At 27.3% G+C, this 20,714-nt stretch overlaps 2 long non-coding RNA genes and 2 pseudogenes across 2 annotated transcripts; 2 read left to right on the top strand and 2 right to left on the bottom strand.

Annotated features, from left to right (window-relative positions):
- Positions 1-221: 221 nt before the first annotated feature.
- On the top strand, positions 222-2,937 carry LOC149987593 (uncharacterized; annotated as a pseudogene).
- Positions 2,155-14,436, top strand: LOC112293034 (TMV resistance protein N-like; annotated as a pseudogene).
- LOC149987592 (uncharacterized) lies at positions 14,434-15,266 on the bottom strand. Its single transcript, XR_016506922.1, has 2 exons — positions 15,133-15,266; positions 14,434-14,979 (listed from the first exon to the last, which is right to left on the bottom strand). It is a non-coding gene; the product is annotated as an uncharacterized LOC149987592 (long non-coding RNA).
- Positions 15,267-16,056: 790 nt separating this feature from the next.
- LOC112293545 (uncharacterized) lies at positions 16,057-16,744 on the bottom strand. The gene is made up of 2 exons (XR_002973062.3): positions 16,697-16,744; positions 16,057-16,500 (listed from the first exon to the last, which is right to left on the bottom strand). It is a non-coding gene; the product is annotated as an uncharacterized LOC112293545 (long non-coding RNA).
- Between the last annotated feature and the right edge of the window lie 3,970 nt (positions 16,745-20,714).

Here is a 20,714-nt window from a genome sequence, read left to right as displayed (position 1 = left end):
CTAGTAAAAGTTGCAATATTATTACAAAATAGAAATAGATTGTTAGAATACATGCAAGGATTAATTATAAGTTGTGAGATTACTTAGGCTTGAAGATTTAGTCTTTGAATTTTAAGTTTAGTTTATAAAAATGAAAAGTATATGTATGATGTAGTAATATAAATAAATAAGTATATAATAAATCTTTTAAAATACATAGTAAATATAATGTGCAATTGCAAATGTGTGGTGATAAGATAAATTGAAATAAGAAGTGATTCTTTATAAGGCATCTTGTGGAATTAATCAAAGAGAGTTTATGAAACATACAAATATTTGTATGAAGTTTTTGAAAGCAAAGATTTCTAACCAATGTAGAACAACATGAAGATAGTATTCAAAATATTAGTACAATATCAATCATTTAAGGCATTGGAGGAGATATATGGAAAGAATGTCAAGCATATGTTAGAGCATTAGAGGTTCTATTGAAGAAAAAGACTTATTGAATAAAAACTAATATGTAAATCAACACAAGAAAATTGAAAATGTAATAAAGGTTTTTAATTGTTTATTGGTATGTAATAACAATGGATTAGAGTATAGGCCTTTATTAAGTGAGTTATATTTTGTATTGGAAAAAGCTTACTTATTGATAAAGCATTGTGGAGAAAATAATTTGTGTGAAGCAACTATATTTCAAATGAAGAACAAAGAAACATTCAGAGAGTTACTTTGGAATTTGAAGACTTGTTGTAATATAGTAAGTGATATGCTTGTAAAGCACAATCCTAACAAATTTGAAGACAAAATAAGTGGTACGTTTGATGTTGCAGCTTATAATAATGTAAAAGGTGATGAAAAATATTTATATAAAAGCTTGATTATTAAAAGTGAAGAATGCCATCAACAACATGGATTAGCATAACATTTATTGCAAATATTGAAAGACTTGTGTTGCATAAAAGATTAGAAATTGGATGCTTTAAAACTATTATCAAACATGAAAAGTCTTAAAATCATGGATTTTATAAGTAAAGAATGTTTTGGAGAAGTTTACAAGTCAAAGTGGTTTGTACTTGATTGTACAATTAAAATGATGGATGTTGGATATAATAAGTTATTTATAAAAGATGTGAGCATTTTAGCAAGTCTAAGCCATCCCAACTTGTTTAAGTACTTTTTTGCAATGAAAGATAATAAAGATAAAAGTAAAGAATGGTGGTAATTAAAAACAAAGAAAACAAAAAAGTTATACTTGGAAATGGAACTAATGCAAACAAGTTTAAGTGAGATAGTTGAAAAAAATGAAAAATTATCTTATATTTTTCTTATTAATATCATGTATCAAATTGCAAGAAGCATGTACTACTTGCATGATATGCAGATTACACATCATGATTTGAAGATTGAAATTTTTTTGCTTAATATAAAAGAGAAAAATATCTCAAATATAATTATTCAACATGCTATTGTGAAAGTGATAGATTTTGGAATATCTAAGATTGAAGTTGAAAATAATCCAAAAGCTAAAAAGAATAAGTACATATATAAAAGTGTCAAATATATAGTTCTTGAAGCATTAAAGAATAAGTTTTAAACAATGATAATGTATCTATTTGAAGTAGATATTTATTCATTTGCAATGATATGTTATAAGATGCTCTTTAAGAAAGATCTATTTCATGATGCCTACAAGGTAAAAGAGATATTAGAAAGAATAAAAAATGATAAAAGACCAAATTTACCTTCAAATTGTGATGAGTTGACTAAACTTATTAAAGAGTATTGGAGCTTGAATCCTTTGCATCTGCCAAATTTTACCAAAATTTGTGAAAGATTAATTTTATTAAAGAGAAAGTTCATGGTTGAAATAGTTCAAGAAAAAGCATTATATTTTGGTGCATCAAAAGACAAAGTCATCAAAATGTAGAATTACAACAATCACATGATAAATTGTTGTTAGTAAGTCTTATTCCAAAATTTATAATATACACATATTAAATTGAATGGATTAATTTGGTATTTTTTTTGTATGCATACTTGTATACTTTGGTGATAGTGAGATGCTTAAATATAAGCATAAGTTTTTAAACCTAAATTAGAATATAACATGTGTATTACGATTTTAGTTTAATCTTTGATTTTATAAATGCATGATTTGTTGTTTCATTTTGGGTTGATAAAGTTGAAGAAGAAGTGCTTAGAAAAGCCCAATGCTTATTCCAAATAAGGCAATTAATTTCAAGAAATGTGAAGGCATTGTGTCTTATCAGAGTGGGTAGAATAGGTAAGACTACAATAGCAAAAGCTACATTAAATTGTGTAAAGTACACGTATGATGCTTCATGCTTTATTGAGTGCATTAAAAGTGGTAGTGATTGTTATAAAACCACTTGTAATATTTTAGAATAATTTGAAGTTAGAACAAAATCAAATAATTTGAAGGATGCTCAAGAAATATTAAAATCACTATTGACTAAAAAAAAAGTTATTTTAGTCTTTGATAATGCAAAGAACTGAAGACAAATTGAAGATATTGTATCAATAGATGATATATTAATTAATAATGATAGCACATTGATTATGATAAGTTGAGATTGGAAAATCATAAAAAATTATGCTATAAAAATTTATTAAGTGAATATTGAAGAACTGAATGAAGAAACAAGTTTAAGTTTATTTATCACTTATTTTTATGGATATTAGAATAAAGTACCTCATGATCTTGTTGAAGTTGGCAAAAAGATTGTGAAAGCTTGTAATGGCCTTGTATTGAGCTTGAAAGTTTTAGAAGCATTTTTAAGAGACAAAAAGAGATTAAGATGTTGAGAGCGAGTTTTACAAAGATTTAAAAGAAGAAGAGAGTTGGATGGAGATGAAGAAAATAGTAATCACAAGATTTGGGATATATTGAAAATAAGTTTTGATAACTTTAAAGTTAAAAAAAAAAATATTTTTTTGGACATATATATATATATATATATATATATATATTGTAATGATGTGTTTCCACAAGGCATGTTGAAAGAAAGAACATTACAAATATGGATGAATAATGAAAAAATGATATCTGAAGAGGATATAGTATGTATGTTTAATACATTGATAAATTAATTAGTGATAAAAGTAGATAAAGATAGAATTATAAGAATGCATGATAAACTACAAGACATGGGTAGAAAGATTGTTGAAAAAAAAGTAGAATACATAGATACACAAATGTAGAATATGAACATGGAAGCATTTTATGAAATTTTAGAAAAGGTAATGTACTTGATAGTTATCTATATAAGAAGTATGAAACTAATAATGTTAAAAAAGATTTGCATTTGAAGTTGAGAGATATAACATAGTAAAATGTTTAGATGTTATTATATTTTTGATATATATATTGATGCAAAATTATTTATTGATTTATTTATTTTGTATTATTATAAACTTTTGTATGTATGAAAAGTACATTATTTATGTGAAAATTTTAAACTTATTGTACATTAAAATTATATTGTTTCATAGTTAGAAGGATTTTATTATAACAATTTAAACTACAACATGTGATAAAATAGAAAGTTATTGTATTCCAAAACTTCAATTATTAAGCTATATTAGTTGGCTTATATTAAGAAATGTCATAAGAGGATTAGGTTTTATTTTTTATTTTTTATTTTTTTATTTGGCAAAAAAATCTTCCAACTAAAAATATTTTTTAATAAATATATCATCTAAATTTTTTTTAGAATAATATCTATTAGACAAAGCAAGGTATATATTAAATAAAAAAGATATTTGGAAGAGATTTAAGACTTTAAATATCTTACAATTGAAGAATTATATCTTTATAAAAAGCTTTTAAAGGTCTTTTTTTGAAATGGTTAGACTATTAGAACTTGATTTAGAAAAATATTCAAATTTTGAGATGTTACCAAATACAATAGAATATTTTTTATCCTTAAAAAAACTAAATTTGAAAAATTATGAAAAATTAGAAAGATTGCCAAAGTCCATAGGAAATTTGAATTTTTTAATAAATCTAAATTTGGATGATTATTATAGCTTGATATTATTGCCAAATGAATTGAACAACCTTATATCTTTGACTACCTTAGATATATCATGGTTTTCATAGTTGACATAATTGCCAAACGAATTGAGGAAGCTCACATCTTTGATTTTCTTAGATATATCATGGTACTCAAAGTTGACATCATTGCCAAATGAATCTGGAAACCTCATATCTTTCACTACTTTAGATACAAGAGAGTGCTCAAGCTTAATATCATTGCCAAATGAATTAGACAACGTCACATCTTTGTGTTAGAGATAAGAACTTGATGAAAATAAATAAACAAGTATAACAAAATAGAAATAAAGAAGTATGCATATTAAAAAAAACTTAAATGACTATTTCCAAAAGACAAGAAAATTAGATATTCTTGAATCTAGACTTGAAGCAAGAAAGAAATTGATAATAGTGAAGAGAGCTTCACTCTTACCTCTATATATACTATTTAATTAGGAGCTTCATGGCAATGTTCTATAAAACCTTTAATATATGTTAACTTTGTAAGATACATGTCTTAACTTACAAGGCAAGTTTTCTATGTGTGTACCACATAGTTAGCTTATTTTTCAAGCTATCAACATATGTGGTACATGGCTAACTTATTGACTATGTTTTAAACCTAAAAAATCAATTATAGATACCTATAAAGTCAAAGCAATGTCTACAAAGCTTTTAGGAAGCTTTTATAGAAGATATTATGGAATTAACTTATTTTTAGTTACTTTTATTTACTTCTATCTAATCATATAGGTAATTATTAATATACATGTGTGTCCGTAGCATTACTCCCTCTTTTAAGGATAAGTTTTATTAGGAGCAGTTACCATATGTTAAGAAAATCAAAGATGTGGCAAATTATATTTATCACATACTCTGATCTTTGTTCTCTTTGAAGATGGTTGATAGGGCCTCTCAACTATCGATAGTATCCTATATCAGGGCAAGAAAGCCACCTAGTTATTTAATCATTGTTGATGCCTTCATACCTTCCTTCAAATCAAACATTTGAAATATCGTCAGGAATTGTTTTTACTTCTATTAAAATCACCAAACATTGGGAGTCCCTTCTAAAGTCGTGATACCAAATGCATTATATCTTGCCATCTATTTGAAGAAGAACATTTTTTTCTTGATGATCTTCATCTTAATTACATCATCTTAAAGGTTGTGACAATTGCAATTTCTTATTTAGTAAGTTAGCAAATAAAGACTCTTAAGTCGAATCCATTGGTTGTTGATTCTCCATTTCATTAGTATCAAAAATAAAAACAAGCTACAACAATGATAGAAAGTAGAATGTTATTTTGCCTAGATCTTATTTCTTTTATAAAAAAAATCTTCATCTTAGTTTTGATGGATCTTGTTGATAAAAAGCCTCGACGTTCTTAGCTGCATTTGCAAGATTTTTTTTGGCTCTCATATTTGTTCACTAATATCATATCCATACAAATAAACAAGATATTCTAACTTATTTTGGTGGAGCCTCAAATCTAAGACTTCTTCTACTTGAAATTCTTCATTATTGTCTATTTTTATAGAATTAAATAGGATTTTTTTTTTTTTAGTATGTTCACTATCTTGTATGATTCAAGAAGAGATATATGGAATATAGGATGGATTTTTATTGATTTTGGTAAGTGAAATCAATATGCAACTGGATTGATTTGTTCAAAAATAGAAAAAGGTCCAGGCCTATGATAGTCCAACTTGTCACAAGGACGAGTATTCTTGATATTACAATGAAATAATCATACCTTATCACACATGTTGAATTGTACTTATTCTTACTAGTAGACATTTATATTGATCTTTTGTTGCTCTTGAACTTTCTTTAATTGTACCTTTAATGATATATGTAGCTTTGACAAATGATTTGTCAAATCTTTTATCCTAAGATTATCAACTATTAAAAACTCAAAAGTATCAAGTCGTGAATGATAACCATTATTACCAAAAAAAAGGTGTTTGTTGCATAGAATAATACATCATATTATTATAAGTAAATTCTATAAATGGCATAAAAGTTTCTCAATCGTCTTGTTAGTAATTAATCATATACATCAAATACTGCTCCAAAATTTGGTTTACATCCTCCATTTGTCCATCAATTTGAAGATGAAAGGCTGAAGATAGCTTTGTTTCTATCTTTAGAATCTTGAAAAGGATTCTTTAAAATTTTGATATAAATTGAGTCCTCATATCTAATATAATATCCTTGCTTAATCTATGACATCGATAGATATTGTCAAAAAAAAGCTTGGATTTTTCTTCACCTATGAAAGATTTTGTATATGGTACAAAATGTACCATCTTCATAAAATGATCTACTATCACAAATATAAAATCATACAAACCTGGGACTGAAAGATCCATGATACAATCCATAGAAACTTAAGACCATAATTGTTCTGGAATAGGTAATAGCTGAAGATGTCCATAAAGTTGATTATGAAGAATTTTGATCTTGAAAAAACATCACATGATTGAACAAAATCTTTGACCCCCTTTCACATTTGCAACCATTAAAAATCTCTAGATATTGGCTCTAAAGTCTTGTTGTATCTAAAATGTCCAACTGTTGGAAAATTATGGTGTGCTTGAAGAATACGCAAATATGCTTCTCCTTCTAGAACATATAAGTATCCTTTGAAATAGAATAGGTTTTTTTTGAATTCAAATTTGGAAGTATCATGAGACTTGGAAGAAAGATTTTTGATATCATGAACAAGAAGTTCACAAGATATACTTAATTGGATTTATTTGACATAGGTTGAATCAACAATTAATATTGATTTTATTATTCAAAGATTAAAATATTCAAGCTTGAAGAAAATTATTCTTTGTTCATCAAAAGATACATCTCTTTCTTTTGATACAAGATAAAAACATCTAGAAAGGACATTTGACAGATCTTGTTGTTTTTTAAATCAATATGTGATTTTAAAATCAAATCTTGATAAAGACATGCTCCAATGAACTAAGCAATGATTCAAAACACATGTTGACATGAAATATTTGAGGTTCTTGTTATCTATATATATGGTGATTGGATTCAAAGTACTTTCTATATAATAACGATATTGTTGAAAAGAATGTTGAATTGCAAAAAGTTCTTAGTCGTAGATTTTATTATTAATCTTAGTTACTAAAAAATTCTTAGAATAAAAAGCTACAAGATGAAGTTTATTATCTGTTCTCATTTGTGATAATACGACATCCAAAGCAAAATCTAATGCATCTATTTCCATAAAGAATGTCTTTGAAAAGTTAATGCAATACAAAAATGGTACAAAAATAAAGGCTATCTTTAAAGCATCAAATATTTTTTCGACTTATTAAATCTTCTAAAATTTTTCTTTACAAGTCAAATGTATAAGTAGAGTTGTAACTCAAGAGAAATCCTTGACAAAGATTTGATAGTAATTAGCAAATCCAAAAAAATATTAGACATCTCCTACTGTTTTTAAAATCTTTCAATTTATAATAGTTTGAAATTTCTTAAGATCCATCATAAGTCCATTATTTGAAATAATATAACCTAAAAAGTCAACTTGAGTAGTGTGAAATACACACTTTTTTATCTTGGTATAAAGTCCTACATCTCTTAATTTTTGTAATACACAACAAACATGAAGTTCATGTTCTTCTATGTTCTTAGAGTAGATTAAGATGTTGTCTAGATAATAGATAATAGAATCGTCCAAAACTCTCAAAAAACATCATTCATAAGATATTGAAAAGTTGTCAGTGCATTTGTAAATTCAAACAACATGAATTTATATTCAAAATGTCTATACGTGGTTCAAAATGTAGTATTCTATTCATCTTCTTCTTTGATGAGTACCAGATTGTATGTTCTTTGTAGATCTATATTTGTATAGATCTTAACTTGATTCAACTGATTAAGAAGTCTAGATATTCAAGATAGTGGGTACCTATTTTTGATGGTGATCTTATTGAGTGTTCAATAATCATTACTTATCCGTAATGATCCATATTTTTTCTTCACAAATAGAATTGAGGCTTCTACTAGAGATTTGGAATGGTATATGAAGTTCTTGGTTAAATTCTCTTCAATATACTCCTTGAGTTTAGCTAACTTATTTTGTGATAAATTGTAGATTGGTCCAAATGGTAATTGTGTTCTTTCTTGAATGTCAATTGAGCAATGATAGAGAAAATGTTGTGGAAAAATATCCATATTTTTTTTTTCAAATACATCTTGAAATTCTTGATAATGGCTTGGAATACCACTTGAAGTCTTTGCACCATTAAAAATGGGTGTAGCATAAATGACACATGGTAATCTTTCTTTTACAACATGTAAAAAAGCTCTTATACCTACAAACATAAGTTTAATTGTACTAGACTTGTGATTTTTTAGTTAATTAACTATATTCTTAATTATACTTTTAAAAAAGTTAAGAAGAGAAAAAATCCAATCTATTCAATGATTATATTTTTCTAAGCACGATAAGCCTAAAATGATTGGATTAGAGAGAGATATAATAATATTAAATATCATAAAGCTATTATGACCATTGATTATTACTTTTATAGGAAAGATTTTGTGAGTAATATTTTTAGAAGATAACGGATAATTATCTATGACTTCTACATGAATAGGTTTAGTTTTCTTCAATAAAGATATGCTAAGTCTTTTGGCAAATTTTTTGTCTAAGAAACATATTGAGGCTTATGAATCCAACAAGGCAGAGGCTTTGTAATGTTTAGATTCTAAAATAATATTTGATGTAAAACAAAGAGAGGATTTTGAGGAGAGAATAGGACCTTCATTAGGTATTGTATAAGGTTCCAACCGCTTGGTCCCTATTATAGTTGGACAAACTTGTTTCTTGATATATTATTTTTTTTTATTTTTTATTTTTTATTTTTTATTTTTTTATAAATATATTTGTACTCCTCATTTTTTTAATTGTATTACTTTTTTAGACAATGTTGAGGAATGAGCTTAGATTCTCCATAATATAAGTACAATCCTTCTTGACAACGATGAATCTTTTTTTGCACAGTAAGAGGATTAAAATGTATCACATCAATTTGCATATCCTCTACTTCTAAATGTATGTCTTGAGGATGCGTTGGTATTCCTATTAAATTATAGTAACATTGAGGCCTACTTATTTGACTCTCAGATTAAATTTTGAAAAGTCAATTGTCACACTTTAGAGCAAAGTCAATTGCTTGATTCAATGTTTGAGGATCAAATAAGTTGAACATCAATTTTTTTACCTCGTATTGTAATCCATAGAAAAATTAACTAATAAATGCAGTAGCATCACACTTAATATCAGTTGTAATTTATTGAAATTGTGAAGTATATAATATTATGAATCAACTATCTTATTGCAAAATATAGACATTATCAGTTGTAATACAAATTTATATCATGTTCTTCATACATGGATCAAAATTCTACCAAAAAAACCTCTAAATTATCTAGTATTGAATCTCATCATTCAAGAAAAGATAAAAACCATGATAATGTTGAATATAAAAGAAGTGTACTAATGAATCTAACTTGTGATCTGAAAGTTAGATAGCTTTGGAATTGAAGTTCAATCAAAAATTATATTTGATTTATAAATCTTTGAAACTTGGATCTTGTACCATCAAACTTCTTAAGAAGGCAACACTTGGTTCTTTAGTACTGAAAGGATGTTCTATTTTAGGAGAAAGAATATGATTTGATGCAAATATTGAAAAAAATTCAATTATATCTATATCTTCACTTCTTGCCATTTTTATTGTTTCTTGTCATAGAAAACTGAGTTGATGCATCGCAAGCATTAATTCCTTCAATTGCTCTTGTATTTGTGCCATTGCACTTTTTATTTCAACAAGCTCTACCATGATTATACTTAGAAAAAAAAATATAATTTTTCTCAAGCCTTATAGAAGAAAGAACTTGACATCAAAGAAGATACTTAGAATAATATCAATTTAAAAAAAGATAATCCATAACTTCTAATATGCTTATGTCTTATCAAGAAAAAGGAGTAATATACTCTTAATCAAGAAAAGAATATGCTCTAATAATTTAAATAAATTCTTTTCAATCTGTCAATAACAAGAATTTGATGAAAGTAAATAAATAAGAATAACAAAATAAAAATAAATAAGTATATACATTAAAAGAAAATTGGAATGGCTATTGCTAAAAGAGAAGGAAACTAGAGACTCTTGAATCTATACTAGAAGCAAGAAAGGAGTTGACAACAATGAAGACAACTTCAATTTTTTCTTTATATATATTATTTAATTAAGAGTTATGTGGCAATGTTCTGTAAGACCTCTAATATGTGTTGAATTTGCAAGATACATGCCTTAGCTTACAAGACAAGTTTTGTATATGTACATCACATAGTTAGCTTGTTCTTCAAGCTATCAATATGTGTGGCACATTGCTTACTTTTTGATCTTATTTCTAACCTAAAAAATCAATTATAGACACCTATAAAATCAAAGTAACATTTATGAAGCCTCTAAGAAGCTTCTGTAGAAGATATTATGGAATTAATCTACTTTTAGTTATTTTAACCTACTTCTATTTAATTATATAGGTAATTATTGGTTTACATGTATATGCCTATGACACTTTGATTTTCTTAAATATGGGACAATGCTTTAGCTTGACATCATTGCCAGATGAATTGAGCAATTTTACATCTTTGACTACCTTGGATATAAGTAAGTATTAAAGATTGACATCATTATTAAAGAAATTAGGCAACCTCTCATCTTTAACTACTTTTCATATAAGGAGGTGCTCAAGGTTGATATTATTGCTAAATGATTTGGGCAACCTTATATCTTTGACTATCTTCAAAATAAAATATTACTCAAGCTTGACATCATTGCCAAATGAATTGGGCAATCTTATATCTTTGACCACATTGAATATTTCAATGTGCTTAAGATTGACATCATTGCAAAATAAATTGGATAATCTTACATCTTTGACTACTTTATATATAAGTTCTTGCCTAAGCTTAACATCATTGCCAAATAAATTAGACAATTTAACATCTTTAACTACCTTTAATATTTTGGAGTATTCTAACTTGATATCATATCCATATGAATTGAAGAATCTTACATCTGTGACTATCTTAGATGTAAGATGGTACTTAAGCTTGATGTTATTGCCAAAAAAATTGAACAATCTTATATCTTTGACTAATTTAGATATAAATTGGAGCTTAAGCTTGAAATCATTGCCAAATGAATTTGGCAACCTCACATCTTTTACTACTTTATATATAAGAATACTCAAGCTTGACATTATTGCAAAATTAATGGCAGAATAAGTACACAAATATTGACTAATTACACTTCATCTCCATTGGTTTAAATTCTTGCTACTACCAAAACTAATACATACAAACATTAGATTAATATTGTGCTTCACAATTCTTCACAACTTTAAAAAATCCTCCCATGATTTTAATATTATAAGTTGAGTCATTTTAAATTTATTTTTCAAATTACATTGCTTGAAATTTTTTGAAAGATATTGAAAAAAACATGAATCTAATTATTTTGTGACCAGAATATGAAGGCTAGTAACGTTGTTAAATTTATTCCTCTCAAACTACTACTTTGTGCAAGTACACCCTGTGTGAGCTATAATCTATTGCAATAGCAATAAAATCCCCATTATTGTCTTTGCTAAGACAAAGAATGCTCTCTCAAAGCTTATAGGTGCTTCAAAGATTGGTACTAAATGAGCTCCGTCAAGATAATCCTCAAAATCTGAAAGAAGTCACATTTTAGAAGATTATTAGAAAGGATGTTAATACAACTTATTATTCTTCAATCCAATTAAGAAACCTTCTAGAATTTAGAAGCAACAAGCCTTGATAGGCTACAATAATAAAACTATCACTTTGATTTATAAAATAGTTTTACATATCACTCACTTTGATTTTTGATTTTTAATATTTTTGGTACAATTTTTAGTTATTTTATTGTATAAACACAATTCTATTATATTAAAGACTCTTAAAAAATTTATAATTGTTGATTGCAATTAAAATAAATAGATACAATAAAATACATACATCAAATAAAATTTTAAAATTTTTTATAATGGATATTTTAAAAACCATAAAAGAATCATGAAGCAACCTCTTAAATAAGTTTTATGAATTAACTTTAAATTTTTTACTTTTAAAAAATATATGTATGAAATATTTATAAAAAACTTAATATAAAATATATATATATATATTTATTATTTTATGATAGCTATAATATTATATTTTTTAATTTCCATATAATCATTTAAATATAAATATAAATATATATATATCTAAAAAATTATGCTTAAACAAATATAATATCAAAAAATATGAAAATATTATTAGATGTATTTTTAAATATATTTAAAATAATCTAATCTAAATAAATTATATAAAACCAAAAAAAATGTAAAGAAAATAATATCAAATACTTTAGATTCAAGAAACTATTATGTATTTAGTTAAAATAGTACAAATATAAGGTAAGAAATACTTATAATGACTATTTGGATATATTTTATCAATTTAGAATTTAAAAATTCTTAGTTTTTTATTTATAGAATATTTATATTTTAGTAAAGTAAAATAAACTTGATTTTATTTAAATTTCAATAAAAAAAATTATTTTAAAATCTCAATTTGAAATGATTAAAAATATATGATATATATTTCAATTTAAAATTGATTTCAATATGACTTCAACATTAATAAAGTGATTTTTTGTTATTTATTTAATTTTTTTAGAATTAATTTTTTTTGTAGGAATGATATTTTCTAATTTTATTCTACAAATGCCTAAGAAATTTATCATATATTTTAATCATTTCAAATTGAGATTGAAATATATATCAATTTAAAATATTTTATCATATATTTTTAATCATATCAAATAAGTTGGAATAGTGGTGCATTAAATTACTTAGAATTCTAAAAAATAGCTAAAATAATTATGAAATTCATTAATACTACTCTATTTGAAAATATTATTATATATTTTTATAGAAATTAGTATAGTCTATAATTTTCTTACCAACAACTTATCTTGATATAAATCAATCTACATCAATAAAATTAGAGATTAATAAAACTACATAATATTTATATAGGTTTTTAATATCAAACCAATTAAATTTTATAACTTAAAATTCAATCATTAGTATTATATAGATTTTTACATTAGAATAATAATCAACCACTAAGTATTATTTTTTCATATTCAAAAATAAAAACAACTAGTATAAGCCTTATTAATTGCTAGTATTTTAATTGTTTACAATAACTCATCAATTGAGATTTTTTATCATTTGCAACATCCATTATTTTTGATACAGTCACTATGTACTAGGCTACATCTTTCATCCACAAGTTGGAATTAGTCCTAAAAAATAGAGTGCTTTAAATTTTTTTTGTGAAAAAAAAAATATTTTTACATAACCATTATCTACTTGATCAAAGAGAGTTTCTACTTCATGGTCTTTATTGAAAGGTCTATATGTTCATATATATATATATATATATATATATATATGCATATATATAGATATATATATATATATATATATGCATATATATAGATATATATATATATATATATATATATGTATATAAAGTGTTTTCTTTAGTTATCAATACTTCAAAAACTATTATCCCAATAATTAATCAAAATTTTGGAAGCCAACTCCATTATATGGCACATAATCAATTTATTCTAATTTCTAATATTCAATTGATTTTTATTAACTTTTATTAATTAATAGAGGTATCTCTCACATGGCAAGTGGCATACAAGATTACATGGCTATATGTAATTGAATTTGGCAGGGCCACGTGGCCACCACTGCACAAGCGACCTAGATTATAGGGTTCTAGTAAGAGTGATTTCTATCCCACTTTTTAAAGAATTTTCCTAAACAGTAGAACAGAATGTGGTTGACAAGGAATACTATCAGAATTACATTCGGTACAGTTATAAATTAGAACTCGAGTGCCACTGACATAATTGAGCATAAATTACAAAATTGCTACCATAATTTAACCCTAAAATAGAAAGGTCTTCGTTGCATTTATAATTGCCCTCAAGGGTGTTAAGATATAAGTAGCCCAACTCTGTATTTACTTTCTTTACAGTCTAAGCATCGAATATATGTCAAGAATGTAAATAATTTAATAAGTTTACCCAACTCTATAAGCCTTACAGATGGAGTTGTGCCATACTGCTCGAAAAAGAGACATATCTTCACTGAGCTGCAAATGTGTGCTAGTATGGTGATAAATCAGGTGAAAGAGCGAAAGGATGCTGCGAAGCGAATAGGCACACAAGAAGATGGGTTTGTGCGCAAAGAATAAATCATCAAGAATCTCAATCACAAGCTCGTACAAATTTTATTCGGAGGCAATTGTGGAGTGTACAAATTATCCACCAATAATATTGCTTAAATTACATTTAAAATCGGTACTTAAGTTTTGCAAGCATCCGAGAGTTCGGGAGACCGTTGCCTATGCTCTTTCTCTTATCCCTTGAAGATGATCTGATGGCAGCCAGGTCTATCAGCGTGAGACAGAGTTGCAGTCTTTCAAAAGTTGAACTGCAAGATTCGTAGTAACTCTCCCCAAAGTAGGCGTGCAAGCTAGTGAGGTTCGTGGTTCTGATGAGCTCTCCCACTTACATCCCAAGGCTGGCACAGCACAACTTGATAACCACGCGTGCATAGCGAAACTCAACGACCAGAGGACCATGGAGTTTAAGCGGCTCGACTGAATGAGTCCACCCTCAAAAGTTAATAGAGATGATTCACCTCGTCAAAGTGAACCAAAAGTACAGTTCTCATCTTGCGGCCTCCTCATTCTTCTCAATAGTATCTCCGCTGTTTTAGATAATCTATGAAAGCTCTGGTTCAGACATGATATCCAATCCAGTTAATCGCTAATCCTCGTTCATTTTGATCCATTACTGGAACGGTGAATAAGGTGAATGGGCGGTAGACTCACATTCCATTCAATTTCTTCAAGGTGAGTTGTGTTCAGAGAGGGTCAATAACGAACCAACGGCAGAAGAGACAACCTTGCATTAGTTTCTTTTCAGTAATCCTTAAACATTCCGTCACCCACACTTGATTCACGATCGGGCATCTGAATGGAGCACCTGATGCACATCCGACATGTGAAGCACAGAGTTGCAAAGTCCACCTACCGTAGTGTACAAATTTGAAGCAAGGGCCATGTTTCAGACCACTATAGTCAAAGAAGGTTCAGATTTTGAGGAACACTACGACTTAAGGTGCAATCTGGTTCTAGGACTTTCAAGAAGCGCACGAACAGACAGTTATCACATCCCACATAGCGACAGTCCTAAACGTCACAAGCGTAGAAATATGTGCAGTGAAAGCGTTACTAGTTGGCATCATCTATTAAAAGTAATTAGCCTTTAAATACGGTTTGCCAATCCGTTGAAGAATCTGAAGTAAGCGTGACCGCGATAGGTACTGACCACCGTTAGCTATTGAGATTGGTACAGTCACATCAAAACTATGAAAATCTACCATGAACACCTACATAGAATTCAACCTCGCATGGTGTGACATTTGCTCCCGAAATCGGACTTCTACCGACAGTAAGGCAGTGTAAGAAAAAACAAAAAGGTCACATAGATCCCATCTCACCTGAGTAATCGTGTGTTGAGAGGCTTCAGTGATTCACCTTTACAAGTTCCCTGTGCCTCCCAAGTATGAATGTTTGTCTTTTCTTCGTAACGTGCAAGGGCTGCGCCTACTTCTCACTACAAAATCGTGTTCACTACTATATGTTATTTTGTCAACTTTAGATAACTATAATTCTGAATTCTCCTTCAGCATACTCTAACTTATTTTCAACGAAATGCCTTGAAAACTTCCGACATGAGTAATGAATAAATGCAACACTACTAGTTGAGAGACTGCAATACTACATAGTTGTAGCCACGAACTGCAATACTATAAGTTATTTTCATTGACTGGTCTTGTACAAATTCTCATCGGGGATAAAAATTGTGGAGACGGAGAACGAATTGATAACAATGACACAAGCACTTTCATGACCGAAGCATACGTAAAGATATCCTGCATCTCTCGCTCTCATTATATTATCTAACTCATCACAGTTCTACACAAGGACGAGGAGCCTATGATGATTCTAGTTGCCAGATACTGGAAACCGCTCGAAACTTCACAGTTTCGGGATGCAGCACAGGAAATAGTGGTGGAAGTTTCATCGAGTCGTCCACCTTCCGAACATATACCTAGCAGCAGAACGAGTTGAAACATATGACATACTCCACTGCTCCCAAGACAGCGACCAAAATCGGAACGGCTACTTCGACCTCTGTCTCATCTTTCGCCTCTTACGTTTGAGACGCCTCATACGTTTTTTCTTCCACTGTTGTCATGAAATCAAAATCCGAAGTAAGCACAAAAAAGAAACACTCCTCCAGAAATCGAAACTTAGAACCAATACATCCAAAGCTAAACCGTGCAAAGTCCCAGGAAGGACTGAAATTGAAATGAAAAAACCAAAATGCAAATGAAAAAACAAAGAGACGGCACAACAGAACGAAGGGAGAAGGGAGAAACACCTTGGCCCTCATGATTCACGAACGCACCAAGACGCAGCCGCAAGTTAAGACAAGGTGGAGAGATCAAAAATGAGGACGTAAACGGGTATTTGAGGGAAAGCTCACCAGGGATATTCACTCACCAGCTCAGCCCTAAATTGATTCTGACGTGGACTTCCAACGTGTCTTACCACGTCGGCACCATCTCAGCCACGTCATACCATCCGCAACCCACTGACCCACGTGGAAATCCCAAACCTAGTCTTGCAACTCACTTGGTATCGTTGGAAATACAGTTGCATCGAAGTGGTTTTGTAGAGCTGCGAGAATGAATATCGATGGTGAGATATGTTATTAATGTGTATTTTTCACTTGATGAAGTAATGAAGGTTTGATACTGTAATTTCCATTTGTGCTTTTGAGTTCATTGCACCATTCAGGAGCAACACCAAGGTCCTTATGATGTATATGCCATAATACTGTTATTTTTTTATTTCTAAATATGTTTTTGTATAGATCAAATTCTTTATAGAGTTACTAAAATGCACCTTTTTAAAATACATATTATTATTATGTTATTTTTAATTATTATTATTTTCAAATTATTATTATTTAATCAATTCAAAAGTCATGAGCCAATTTTTTTTGTAAATCAATAATTGAAGGGGAAATGAATCTATATATACACATAAATAAATATATATATTATTTTATTTTAAAATTACAATAGCAATAAAAATAATAATAAATACATATGCATACAAAAATATATATATATATATATATATATACACATAAATGTAATAGAAAATAAATATAAAACACGACTATACATACATAAAGTTAAATTCAAAATTACACAAATCTATGCTTTTGTACAACAAAATATAGATACAAATTATGATATCAAAGTTGAGAGTCCTTTATAGTTTTCATGCACAATCTTTGATTGAAGATGATAATCATTATAGACCATTTCCAAGCATTTTAAATCAAATATTTATTAGCGATGTTTATTTAAGAGACATCTTAGTCATGAAGTAGAAATATCAATGATTCTAATGAAGAATTTCTAGTGCAAACCAAAATAGAAGCCTTGATTATTTATTTCTTTTTCCTTTATAATTGTCCCTCATATGAAGTGAATATTCTTCTTCAATTGTCTATTTATTTATTTTTACTGTTGTTTATCCTTTGTTCCAATTTTTTTTTATTGTAAACATCTATTTTACCTTTTATTATGATTATGATTATTATTATTATCATCTTTGTAGTATTTTGATTTTCCACTCAAAGAATGAAAATTGTTCAATTATAATTAGATTGATTAAAAGCCATCCATTTTGAAGATATTGATGAGAGCAATAAAAAGGATATATATATATATATATATATATATTATATAGGTATCTTTTATTAGTTCTTTGTGGTTGATAAATTTGAATTAAAATAGAAAAAAGATGGAGTGTCATTTTTGTACTAGTCTAAGAGGGCTAAGTTATGATTCATTTACCTCTTTTTGTAAATGTGTGCATGTAGTGTCAATTTAATTAGTTGAGGAAATCTTAGTCTTTATTAAAGTTGCACATATATTAATGTAATGAATTCTCAAATATAATTTATCATATATAGAAAACTATAGAAAATTATTTTATTTGTACCAATGATTGTGGCATTTACAAATTGCAGTAAATCAATTGTATTTAGCAAAAAAAATTAAAAAACTGTATTCATTATAAATGCTTGTAATTGGTTTTTCTTATTGGTAAAGATTGAGATATTTTCACAAATCTTAGAGTTCTTCCACATTTTATTCTTAATACTAGTTTTACGTTGGTAGCTTCATAAAGGGCATTTCACTTAGATAATTAATTGTCAAAGTGAAGCATCTAGAATTATAATGTTAGTTGATTAATGCTTCATTAATTTCTAATATATTTGTTTTGACTTTTCCAATTATTTTAGAAAAGAAATTTTGATATATAAATATATATAAAAGACATTTCTTATTGTTTAAAAATTTTCCAACCAATTGTTTAAATTATTATTATTATTATTATTATTTGCATAAAATAGAAAAATCTTATATCAAAAAATAGTATAATTAAACCTTTGTGAATAGAATCTACTATTTGAAACTTTCTTATTTTCTTATTCCTAGACAAAGAAACAAAAAATTAGAATCCTAATGTATGAAACATTTAACATCATATGCATCTCCTATGAATTGAAACATACAAAAATAATATATATATATATATATATATATATACATAATTTTACACTCTTCTTTCTAAAAAATGTTTATTAGAAAAAAAATATTTCAAAACATATGTTTAATTCTTTAATTCTTCTATATACATGTGAGATGATTTTTTTGAGATTTGAATATTTTAATTTCTTAATCTAAACATCTAAATATATATATATATATATATATATATATATATTCATACATTTAGACATGAAGATCAGCATTTTGTAATATTACAAGTCTAATGTTTTTACAAAAATAAAGTATATTCGAAAGTTAGAAAATATTATCATTACTATAGTTATAGTTTTTAAGTCCTAATTTTACTCTATTTTTCTATATTTTATTTCCTTGAGTAAATACAATTCCATTAATATTATATGCATATTATTAATGCACAAAAAATACTTTTGTATATTTTTAAATACTAATTATTTTCGTTTGTTTGAAACTGTAATTACCTCAATAAAGTGTCAAAGATATGAGATCTTAAAATGATTTGATACCTAAGTGATATTATCAAATTTAGCATCATTCAAAGCTATGATGACCTAAAAATGTGGTCTTGTCAAATTGTTCAAATTTTTAACAATATATGTTGAAAAAAACAACTTAATTTGAGCATTGCATTTTATTACTGAGATGAAGAAGGTGCAAACTCTTAAGGAACTATTGAAAATACTAAGCTCTTTTTAAATTAAATTAAATTAATTCTTGATACCATACCATAAACAAACACTTTTAATTGTATTACAATCAAACACTTTTGTCTTATTTTATTTTAAAATAAAGCTAACTAAAAATGTAATTATTTGATCCATGTGCATAATAACAAATCCAAATGTGTACCTACAATAAGTATTCTTACAACTATTGCTATTATTATTATTTAACACGAATATTAAATTGATCCACTTTATTTCAATGGTTTAATTTCTACAACTACTTTTTGGATTCGAGAAAAGAAAAATATGTGAATTCAATAGAAAACATCACTCAAATCTTTCTTTTTGTTGATTTTTGGTTCAACACAAACCAATATAATTTAGAGCTCATCTTACATGCTCAAATTATGATACATAAATGCAATATTGGAAATCCTAACCTTGTCGGCTAAAGAATCAATCATCCTAAAATATTCATGGTTGCCAAAAAGAGCCTTGGGTTGATTTAATATTTCTCTTATTTAATTATATTACACACACACACACATACATATATATATATATATATATAAGAATAAGAATACAATTTATGATAAATTATGAGGCACAAAATGATTTATCTTTTTTAAAATCTAAACTTAATCACATGCAAATACAAACAAGCAAGCAATGTGTAGAAAAACACTAAATCAAAACACTTTTGGAGCCTAGGCATAATCACCAAACTTTGAATATTAAATAAACTTTTTGTTAATAACAATGTTTTAAATCTCACCAATGGGAAGATTAAAGATGAGCACACAAAGATAGTCACATGGAAAATAAGTTACATGCAAGGAATGTTTCTGCAAAACATGTAAAGTAGAAAAAAGAAAACACCACAAACTCCATCCAAAAAACAATTCTTAGAAACGAAAGAAAATAATCTAAAAATTAATCAATGACTTCAACGACTGTGTGGAGAAGGAAGACGAAGGAGGAAGTCATCCATCAGTACTCACTCATTCCTGAATAGCATCCACTGAAGTACTTGATCGTATAAAAGCATGGACTAAGTATGCATTTAATCTTTGAGCTCTGCCCGAGCAAGTATCTTAACAAGCATGGTTGTGGTGTTTTT

Source organism: Physcomitrium patens, chromosome 16 (genome assembly GCF_059467195.1).
Source record: "Physcomitrium patens ecotype Gransden chromosome 16, ASM5946719v1, whole genome shotgun sequence".
Taxonomy (NCBI): Eukaryota; Viridiplantae; Streptophyta; class Bryopsida; order Funariales; family Funariaceae; genus Physcomitrium; species Physcomitrium patens.
The sequence above is the reverse complement of the archived record's forward strand: the minus strand, read 5'-3'. Positions and strand labels throughout refer to the sequence as shown.